We start from the raw sequence: 11,932 nt of genomic DNA on the forward strand, positions 1-11,932 counted from the left end.
TTTGGGATAATAGATTAAAATAATTTATTAAAATTAATGACCGAAATGGATAAACCAAATACATTATGCTGGCCCACGGAGCTCTTGATATGACCGTCCAGGTCCGTCTCACGAAAGGATGCTCAAAATTGGGCGCGCGCTCAAAAACAGAGCCGCGCCCACTACTTCTGTATTTCTCTCTCTCCATCTCCGTTCCCTAATCCTCTGTCCCTCCGTTCCCCAATCCTCTCTTCCCCTCCCGATCTCTGCTCTATCTTCTCATTCTCCTCCCTCTCCTCCAATGCATCTCCGCCCTCTCTATCTCTCTCCATTGCAGCAGTTGTGAAGCTCCTACCCAAAGAAACACACGCCATTCAAAACCCTTCTCATATCTTTGAGGTATCTTTTAAAACCGAAGGAATCTGAGGCTCCTCTCCATAGGTTTGATATCTTCCTCTCTTTTTGTCTGTTGTTCTGTCTTTCAGATTTCATGCACGCTAACTGTTTGATGAAATGGCATGCTATCTGTTTGATGAAATGGCTAGATGAAATGGCATGCTATCTGTTTGATGAAATGGCTAAATTTTATGCATTATATCTGTTTGATGAAATGGCATGCTAGCTTTTTGATGAACAGCAAAAATGCATCCACCTACACTGATCTCTCAGGCCTTGAACAAGAGGTTGGAGAAGAACAGAAAAAATGCATGTAGTGATTCTACCAACAGCAGCAATAGGGATGAGTCTGCATCCTCCTGCACTGATCTCTCCCTAAATTCACCATCAAATAGGATGGTCGTTGGGGGTTTTACCAGATTAAACCCATCCCAACAACATCATCCCTTTCAATTTCTCACGGGCACCAATGAAAAGGTGTACCTTTCAGCAATGGATGTTATGAGAAGTTTGGTGATTCAAGCAATGGTTTCTATCATGGTGGTCCAGTGATGATGATGATGGGTGGTGTTGATCAATCAGGCCATTCAGATTCTAATTCTGAAGTATCAGTTTCTGCAGCTGAATCAATGACGGCCCCACAACAGAAACAGGCTCTATTTGCATGGGGAGAGTGATCATGAGAGAGAGAAGATCAGCATGCCTTTCATTGATTTCCTTGGTGTTGGAGCCACATAGAGAAAGAGAGGATTGGAGTGAGAAAAATGGAGATTTCCATTGTAGCTTTTTTATATGGTGAGAAGAAAAAAAGGGGCTGTTTACAGTGCATGTACAGGTAGTTTTCAGAAAGGAAAAAAGAAAAGAAAAGTAGTAGAGAAAAAGAAAAGGAAAAAAAAAAAAAAAGGAAAAGCAAAAGAAGTCAGTAACAGGTTGGAGAGAATTTTTGTTTCATCAGCAAGAAAACAACAATGCAACATGAAAATATATATGTAATTTTGCTGCAATAATCTGAAAATCTCTTTTGTAAAAAAATGCTAACTTTTTGATGAAATGGCATGCTATCTGTTTGATGAAATGGCATGATAAAAAGTCTGTTTGAATCCTATGCCATTTGTGCATTTAAAGAGCCACCATCATTTTTTAGTTTGAAGAACTTTTTTTTTTAAAAAAAGGTTGGGAATGCAAGCGAACCCCAAAAAAAAAAGGTTGGAGGAATCCCTATTTAGGAATGCTACTTCAAAGGTCTGCCATGCATGTGTTTAAGTTTCTTGGTTTTGCCATGTTGAGTTTTTTGTTTTTTTCAAGATAGAGTACTTGTTTCTATGGTACCAGCTCAAAGCTGGTTTTTGTTGTCTGAAAAACGATTTGTTTCTCTTTCTATTTTGTGTCATTAGACAGCTTCAATTACTGAAAAGATTTCATTTGTGTACATACCTTCCCCTAGTAATCTTTAAAACTTATGCATTTCTTTCTACTATTAGGAGTACATGAACATGGAAACATTGGAGCACCGGTTGCAAACTTCATTGAGATCTGAAAGTTAGTGTCATCCACTCCCGGTTGCAAACTTCTTTGAAGTTTTGAACTGAACTGAACCAGTTGCATGTTGGCAATTTCTTTACAGAGACTGTTTAGTGATGTAGAGCGGGTCGCGGACAGTTTCATGGCCAAGATGGATTAGAAAAGGCCTGGTCGATGACAGAAGAGATCCGGACCGTTGGACCTTAGATCGGGCGTATCTCACAATCCGGAATGAGTTATCTGACGTAAAATATATGATTTTGGGGTAGAACGAGCTACTTTAGCCAACCAACCCCGCTATGCCAAGAGGCGCAGCCCGGAATTGCGAAAAACTCCTGGATTGACGGTCGTTTCCCTGTTTTAATTTCGTTTTTACTATAAATAGTAAGTTTTAGTTTGATTATAACTCTTCATCTGTTGGGCTTTAGGAGTTGCGCCCAACGTGAAAAGAGCTTAGAATAATTAGGAGAACGGTTTGGTGAAGCCAAATAGGACACTTACTATTTTTGGCCGAAAACCTTGCGCACTAGTAGACATCACGACCGTCTATAAATAGTAACTTTACTATTTATAGTAAGTTGCGAATTCTAGGAGTTTGAGTTGTAGTTTGATTCTGATTTCTTTCCCATTGCTTGGTACCCGTATTTAAAGGGTTGTGAACTCGTTTTTATTCATTCATTAATCAATTTCGAATTTATTAGAATTTATTTCTATTTTCTGCTTTCTTTCCTCGTGGATTCGACAGTCTTTGTGAGGAGTCCAGAGAAGTTCCGTGGATTCGGAATAGTTATCCTCTTGAGGAAGACGGTGCTTGACCTCACGTCCTCCCCTGTGTCATTTAGTGTTGGCTGTTTCTCTGGGCCTCAAAAATATCATTATTCTTATCTTTATTTTATTTTATTCTTCTATCCTTAGGCCATTTTGCCTATAGATATTTTTGGTATGTAAGCAAGGGAGAAACCATGACTCAATATGAAGTTAATGGACTTGAGGTTGAGATCCTCTTTAATATTGTGAATGTAACAGATTCTTAAAGAAGTTAATGTAACGTGCTATGAATAATCATGACATAACCATGATGTGTAGTTTAGTATTTCCATTTTTGGTATTAAAATAAATGCTTCTTAATTGTTTTTCTTGGGTATCTACTTAGTTGTAATTGTTGCATTTTTACTACTCATTGCTTTGCAGCTTCGAGCTTTTTCAGCGGCAACAAGCTTCTCATCAATGGCAGCCAAGGCTAAATGAACTTGTGAAGCGCTTGGAGGAATCCCTATTTAGGAATGCTACTTCAAAGGTTTGCCTTGCATGTGTTTAAGTTTCTTGGTTTTGCCATGTTGATTTTTTTTTATTTTTTATTTTCAAGATAGATTACTTGTTTGTATGGTACCAGCTCAAAGCTGGTTTTTCTTGTCTGAAAAACGATTTGTTTCTCTTTCTATTTTGTGTCATTAGGCAGCTTCAATTACTGAAAAGATTTCATTTGTGTACATACCTTCCCCTGGTAATCTTTAAAACTCATGCATCTCTTTCTACTATTAAGAGTACATGAACATGGAAACACTGGAGCACCGGTTGCAAACTTCATTGAGATCTGAAAGTTAGTCTCATCAAACTGGTACATGAACGACCTCAGGTTTATTGATTATTTTTATTATTTTCTTCATTGTTAACTTTACCAAGGAGTTTGTTCTCATCTTAATCAATTTATAGTCTCGGAACTTTACTAAGAAAATCTGAATGCAAATATGTTCTTTGAGATCTGAAAGTTGTGGCTTTCATACCATGTTTTTGCCGGTTTCTGGTGTGGTAGGCAACCTGCTGAGGATAGTGATGGCGACTATTACAGGGATTCAAGTAGTGATGGAAGCAATGATTCTCAGCTTGAAGGAGGGTTCAAATATACAAGGGAGCGGTCGAACTATCATCATCCTGCAAGTGAGGTTGCGTGTAGAATGGACACACTGTCTTTGCGAGAGAAGCATGTTACTATCCAAGAAGGCTTTGTGAGAGAAGCATGTTGCTATCCAAGAAGGCTTTTCGATCTGGTGCAGCTTGTGAAACGATGTCTAGATTTTGTTCAACAACAAGGCTTGAAGAATGTGAGTGCTCTTCTTTTAAGCATGATTAATCTGGATCTTTTTACTAGATGTAACATATACTTCTCTATTACTTCTCTGTGTTTTCTTTCTATTCTGGTACATTGTACTTTCATAAAAGATGCATGTTGAGACTAAACTCTAATCCAACCTCAATGATAAAAAAGATTGCTGGATTGGTAAGCATTTTCTAGCATTGGGAATAGAGAATCCTGATGTCTATTTCTCTGAAATTAAGGGTATTTTTCTCATCATTTATGCTTCTTTAGAATTGATTCTTAGTTACCATTGTATGTATTTCATTTTTAACCACCTAATCAATGTCCACCAATTCATTGGTCAGATAATCAAAATAATCTCTTTTTTTTTTTCTAGTTAATGATACATCTGAACTGGAATATTTTATTTGGATAGTTTAATTTGAATTTCTTGTATGCCAGGTATTCAATTTTTAAGAAATTTGAAAGTGCTTGCATACCATCCATCACACTCTGTCAGAGTATTGAAGTTCTTCTCTCATACAATTTTTACGTAGCTAAAAAAAGACTCAATGATGCAGGTCACAGGCAGTCCATGCAACAAAGACTTTTGGTCTATGTTGGGATTCTTGAAGTAATCATTGATTTGCTTTGACCGAGGTGACCTTCTAGAAAATCTCTCTAAGCTTTGTTTGAGGTGACCTTTTCTAACTCCACTAAAATTCCACCAACATCTGTAACATGTACTTCTCGTTAGTGTATACATGTTCATTTCTTTGATACAAATAGTCCAATGTACCTGAGGTGGCCCACCAGGCCAACAATACCAATCACTATATGTGTTTTCCATGTGAACTGAAGGGAGTGAGCTGCAGAGAAGAGTGTCATACTAATGTTCCTCTTAAACTAAAGATCAATTCATTATGGAGCAGAGAATTTTGCGATGAGAGATAGGCCTATGAATCCATTCAGGCAGACAGGTGTGTGTTATATCAGAGCCGCTCATCAAGACATCTCACAATTTAAATGGCATGTCTTAGAAATCAGTTCGTATGTATACAAGATAAATGCATTGTTAATAGGATCAATGGCCCACATTAAACACACACATGTAGCCTACCTGATGGTCAGCTTGGCCCGATCCTTGGTAGACACGAATATTCCTAGTGGGGATGGCCTGACATCTTCACACTGGAGCTAGCTGTCTCGTGTCACATCTTATTTCCATGGAATTTTTTGTGGTAACACAAGGAAATTTTGGGAACCAAACCTGGCATCCCGCTAATAATTCTACTCCAAGGTGAACACCATTTTCTAGCGATTACGTTCCTACCTTTTCAACATGGAATTTAATTCTGTATTCACCAAAGCTGTTTGTAGGCATTCTCATCTTGCGTAAAGTCATCTTGGGGAAGATGCTGTAAATGTAGGCAGTGTCGTTATTGGTTGTACATAGTTATGTCTTTCAATGCCATTTTTTTTTTTCTGGGCTAACAAAACATCAGTTGTTATGACGCAGGAACCCGGAGTAGCTGAATCTGAGTTTGCTATGATTGATATGGGAACACTCATCAAGAAATTTCTTACTCTTCGCAATCCGGGTCCTCTAATTGTACCTAAAGGAGCTCTTGCAGAATCGCCTCCCAAACCAATTACCTTGCCTCCATGGTTGTGTGAAGAGGATATTGATTATTATGTCAGTAAATTCAGCAAGTCAGGCTTTACTGGAGGACTGAACTACTACCGAAATATAGATCCATATGTTTTCTACCAACTTCTTTTTAATTGTTATAAGTTGCTGATTTGAAATATGTCTCTTATTAGAATGACTACTTATCTATGTTTTCCATGTGAATAAAATCCCTTTTTTTTTTCCCCCTGTTTTGATGCAAGCAGTTCTGACCCCAGAGTTCAAAAACCCGAAAACTTGACTCGACTAAATGTCCCATCGGGTCAGGTTGACTCGATGTCTTAAGATGACTCGACTCAATATTTTAATATATAAATTAAAAGTGTTTGGAGTTGTTATAAATACTTGAAAACATTTGACAGGGATAAAGACTTTTCTTTTATTTTGTTTGGTTTTCGTTACTGAATTTGATTCATGGTGAATGGACTTGTAAACTAGAGAAACATGGATAGCATATTCTGGTAGACTGGTTGTGAGTTGCAGAAAATAGGTTTGCAGAGGCCAAGGATCATATAATTTCTCAATTTTCCAATGCATTTAGGGGTCATTTGGATGCCTGGAAGTTTTATTAGTTGTCAAGGGTTTAGAGGCAACCCACTCAAAGGTGGTGTTTGGACGGAAAATTTCACCTGTAAGCGAGTTACAAGTTGCAAGTCACTCACAACTTTTTAGTGCATTTGAAATCCTAAGCAAAAGAAGTGATTTCACTTACTTGTATGCAACTTGTATGCGAAAGAAGTGATTTCACTTGTATGCTACTTGTATGCAAAAGAAGTGATTTCACTTGTATGCAACTTACAATGGCCATGGGATGGAGGAGTTCGTCCCTCAAAGGACACCGGCTTATATCAGTCAACATGATCTTGATATTGGGGAAATGACGGTGAGAGAGACCAAGCCTTCTTGCTTCTTGATGCTTTTGAGTAGTCTCTTTCTTTTTTGTTGCTTGAAGGCTCTTCAATGTATTTTGTGGCAATGCTGCTCTCGGTTATCTTTGCATATAATTGAAACTATTTGAATTTGAGTTTCTTCTTTTGGAGGTAAGAAGTCTCTGTCAAAGATTAGCTTATTTGTAAATGAAGAGTGGATTATTGCCGTTTATTCTTGGAAGTCTTTGTCAATGAGCTTTCTCGTAGCATTTTCTTTCTTCCTTTTTTTAATTCATGTAGGAGATACACAAAAGTTCTATGGCACTTCCAAAAGATCAGCGGTTGACGTGGTATATATGATGCTTTGATGAATATGTATATTTCTAGGTTGTATTTGAACCGTTATTGCGAATTCTGATCATCCTGGAAATTGTTGCTTGTTACTTTATCAAAAGCAAGCCACCAATTTCTAGTTTATCTCCTAGATGATATAATTCAATAGCCTTAGGTATTTTTCCAACTTGATTTTGAATATTGAGAAAGAATCAAAGATTCCATTAACATTGTTACTCATTGGCTACCTAGTATTATAACAGGATTAATAAATTGCTGAAAAGGGGAAATACCTGCCCAGTATTCTTGACTACACAGACTGCCCTTATTCCTGGCCTTTTTGTCACCAGCCACTCTATGCTGCTGCCATCAAGAGCGTTTCCAAGAAGCCAGTGCTGGTTCGTCAGGTGTAAGGGTTAAGTGGGCCATGAAACGTGATGCTGCAGCCAAACACCAGCAGCACTTGCAAAGGTTGGGCCGCAAGTGATCTTCTTTTATTTTCCCATCAGAAAAGGTTACCATGGAGGTGTCTTCTTGTAAGTATTCAAACATCAGATGCATTCTATGTACAGGATTTCGCTAATTGCAATGTTGATTTGCATTTTTAGACCAACCTTTTGAAATAGTTGAGACATTTTATTAGGTTGATGTAGCTTTGGGTTTCAGCGATGCTTTGTCTTGGAACACCAGACCCACATGTATTAGCGTAGATGAGTTGATCAATCACAACAGGTACTTGCAATGGTAACAGGCACCCTTATTAGAATATTTTTTTAAAAATAGAAATTAGCTACGGTTATTCTAAAAACCGTAGCTATTACTAACTTCAACAATGCACTACGTATTTCATTGTACTTTTAGCTACAGATATTTTTCAAGTATAGCTACGGATCATATCCGTAGCTATTGTTAACTATTGCTACGAATTTAAACCGTAGTCATAGCTTTTGACGTTTAGCAACACCAGTTGCTACGGTTGTGCTACGGACTATAACCGTAGTAATACCTTTAGCTATGGTTTTTATGCATAGCCTTTGCCCCTTTTTCTGTTAGTGCAGACTCTCCACGAAGGGTTTGATTTTATAAGTTCTTCTTTCATACTCCCCCATTTTACCAACTGTTCCCAGTAGCTAAATTCATTTCTCATGGTGGAAAAACTTTTAGGAAAACATGGGTTAGTGGGTCCCATGAATCGATCATTGGCCGACTCTCTCATTTATCCAAAATGGAGAAACCTATGACTGAAAAGAAGAAGACAACCAAAGAAGTTACCAAAAAATTGACAAAACCTCTATCTACCGTGTCTCCCATCCAGAGTACGACACAATCAAAGCAAACTACTTCGTTCACATCGACCGTCCCATCCCAAGCACCAATGAAGACGGTCAAATCTTCTTCTCGTGTGTTAATAAGAACAGTCAAACCAACTCAACCTGAACTCGAGCGTTAGAAGACCATAGTTGTAGGTCTGGTTAGGGTGGTTCTGACAACTGCTTCAATCTCAACACTTACAGCTCCTTCAACCATTTTGAAGATTTTTGGGCTTAAGCATCTTTTAGCTTCTCGTCCTACATCTCTCGTAAATTCTGGCCAATCTACTCCAGGTATTTCTTCTTCGATCAAGGCTATTGCAACCTTTGAAAATTATTACAAAACTAAGTTTTCATTGGGTATTCCTCCTTCCCAATATTATTGGGAGATGGAATAATCGTATAAGAGACACAAAGATGCTCACTTCAATAGAGCTTTTAATAAGTGGCAAAGAGAAAATGAAAGATTAAACTATCTCAATATTTCCTTTGATCTATTTCTCCAGCCATATCATCCTAATCCTCCCCATTTTCCTTATTTTAACCGAACTCTGGCTTTGGTCGTCAATCCCACCAAAATTTCACCAGTGGTTGACTGATTTACCACCATCGTTGTTCGGTTAGATTTAAGTGGATGTTGTTCATATTCTTTTCTTTTCTTCTTCTTCTTCTTCTTCTTCTTCTTCTTCTTCTTCTTTTTTTTTTTTTTTTTAAAATTTTTGTAATCCACCACATTTTTTTACTTTCTCTCTTCCTTTTCCTAGTAACCAGAAAGCTCTCCTCTAAAAAGTTAGTCTTATGCCACCTCCTTAAGCTGAGACATTTATCCCATATACTTTAGTTAATGCTGCTCAATCTCCTGCAAAAAGACTTGAAGTTTCTGATTCAAAAGAAACTATGAGTGACGTTCATTGACCAAAAAATTAGACCGAAGAGAAAACTCAAGAGGAGGTAATAATAATATATCAGTCCGTGGAGTCCTTCAGTCTCCTTGTACACTTTATAACTTCATCACTTGATCAAGGAGTTATGCAAACGATCACATCAATAACCTCTTTGTTCGCAATTCCTATATCTTCCGTTTAGCATGCTCCATCCCTAGAGCCAACTGATCAAGTAGACCCTACTTAGGTCGATGAATACAGGGTGGTTTCTTTGAATGAAACATCTCGACCAACTGAAGTCTCTCTCGATCGAGCAACACCTAAAGAGATTACTATAGTCGACGTCTCTACTTCTCTGGTTGCATTAGCCGACATTTTTTATACCATATTCTTCTTTTGAGGACCTTCCTATTTAAGACATTTTATCCTCATTTGATCAGGTTTTCTCCCGTGATATTCTAGTGGTCGAATCCCCTATGCCTTCATCAGAGATTTAAAAACTTCAGGAGGAATTAAGAGTCCTCATTCACTTTGGTGCCGCTTATATTATTTCGAAGGGATCTATTAAGAGACTCAACCTTCTCATTCATCGGTACTAAATTCTCGGCTGGTCTGATGAGTCTCTATCGGCCAAAATGCATGAACTCTATGAATTTTTTAGTATGATTCACAAGCATCAAGACAAAATTATTGCGGTCAATAAACTTCAATCTGAGCATTCAGTAGTCTTCCTCATAATGATTGAGATCACAATTGCTAGAGAGCAATTTTCTATTACACAGCAGACATGACTTTGATCGATTTGAAGGCTCAATTCTCGATAATGGAAAACAAACTGAAAGCACTAAAAGAAGAAGATAAATATTTAACCGAACACCGGCACGGCTAAAATGTTGAAATCAATAAATTGGGCGCATTTATGTAAGAGCACATTCCATTAATTGATTAAATATCACATTCAGAAGCTATGACCAGAACTGTTCTTCATTGGCAGGAAGCTAGACAATCGAAGCTTCAAGAAGTGATTACCCCCTTTTCTTCCTTTGAATTTTAATTGCTTTGTGTTTGTCTATTATCAGTTTGTACTTTCTCTTATCTTTAATATAATTGGCCAGAATATTCTTTCCTTTTATTCTTACATTATTTTTAGTACTTAGCTTTTCTTCTCTTTTTCTCTTTTACATACATGGCATATATGCATTGATGACATGGCACATACATGATAAGACGTGTGTCTGTTCATTTCCTCTTCCAAGGAAATGTTTCATTCCATTAATGGGGCGCTTCAACCATCATGACATCTTGTCTTCAGGCGTGATTATCTACTCTGCGTGCTTATATAAAGGATTCATCAGTGTTTTCTCCTCCACATACTTAAGCTTCCTTATTACCCGTCTTCAAAAGCTCTTGATTTCTCTTATTAATGGATGTTGTACCTATGTCTCTTATCGACTGGGCTTAAACCTTTTTAAGGAAAATTCTTTCCCTTAACATCGACACTTTTTCTCACTCCACCCTTCAGTATGACATTTACCCTTTCATTCATGACCTTTGGATGATTGAGATGGATTATGCTCCTTTGAAGGAAATGCTAGATGCTTTAACCAAACTCCGGTGTATCGACAATGCATACTTTATTGCCGAAAAGGATTTGAAAACTCTTGATGCTCATGCCAATGAGAATACTATCATTCACAGGGAAACAAACATAATCTCTGATCAATATGATTAGGCCTAGAATAATCCCATGCACTGGACTCGGTAGCATCATTTTAACAAAGTGATCTTAAGAACTCTACAGGTTCAACACAAAGAGATTGATGATGACTTACAAGAGATCGAGCACATTTACCCTAGAAGGTGCTCAAATTATACCGAGACTCTTATGAACTTCATCAACTCTCATATTGACCTTTATCAAGCTCGGTTGCGCGAGAACAACGAGTGAAAGGGAGAAGTCATGCACAAAGCCGATGTCATTACTCGTCGTATCAACCAAGTTCCGCGCTTCCTTAACCGTATTCTTGAAAGTGGAGTCCTGGAAGGCTCAAAGAAAAATAGTTGAACTCATCGGGGAGCATGCCGCAAAGAAATTTGAGGAGATAAATGCAGCTTATGCCTAAAACTGCATCTTGGCTAGGCCCCACTTTTTTCTTTTATTTTCTTTTTTCTTATATATATGTATATGTAATCAGCTCCAGTCGTATTTTGTTGTTATTCTCAGCCTTATAATAGAATATATATTTATGCTTACTTCTTTCTTTCGATCAATTTTGGTCTTTATGCATTATTTATGACTATTATAACCATTGATTGGCCGGATCTTTTCATTTCTCCCATAAATTGTGACGATATGCTTTTAAAAATTGACTATTTATCGAATTTTTTATTATCTTTTCGTCAATACCATAAAGTGTTCACAACCCCGAGTACAGGGTCGCGATGTAGTAATAACTCTGCAAGACCGAGGTCGAATCCACATAGACTAAACTTGTACGTATTCTGAAAATAACTAGAACTAGAACTAGAAAAAGATTTAAAATAGAAATCTGAATAAAGAGATTAATTGTGAATAAAGTATCAAATATAAAAAGAGAAACTAGGGTGCCAAGGATCCACTTGTAGCTATCAAGATGCTACCTTTCTTGATTCAAGAAACACAATTAGAATTGAAGTCCTATCATATCCAATTAAAAGATGAGATAATCAAATCTCTGAATTTCTCATGTGTCTTGTCCGCACATGAAAGAGTATTACCATTTTAGCAATATTAGGCGTCGGTCCATGAAATCGAACCACTTGTGGTTGTGGCCCTTCTGCTTGTGGTTCGATATTGTTTACGGTAGTCACTGTCGAAAGGTTAGGGACTTCTT

At 37.5% G+C, this 11,932-nt stretch overlaps 1 long non-coding RNA gene across 1 annotated transcript; it reads left to right on the forward strand.

Moving 5' to 3' along the window:
* Positions 1–3,333: 3,333 nt before the first annotated feature.
* Positions 3,334–6,574, forward strand: LOC131251135 (uncharacterized). Its single transcript, XR_009173597.1, has 4 exons — positions 3,334–3,514; positions 3,710–3,998; positions 4,163–6,388; positions 6,436–6,574. It is a non-coding gene; the product is annotated as an uncharacterized LOC131251135 (long non-coding RNA).
* The last annotated feature ends 5,358 nt before the right edge of the window (positions 6,575–11,932 follow it).

Source organism: Magnolia sinica, chromosome 7 (assembly GCF_029962835.1).
Source record: "Magnolia sinica isolate HGM2019 chromosome 7, MsV1, whole genome shotgun sequence".
In the NCBI taxonomy this organism is placed as follows: Eukaryota; Viridiplantae; Streptophyta; class Magnoliopsida; order Magnoliales; family Magnoliaceae; genus Magnolia; species Magnolia sinica.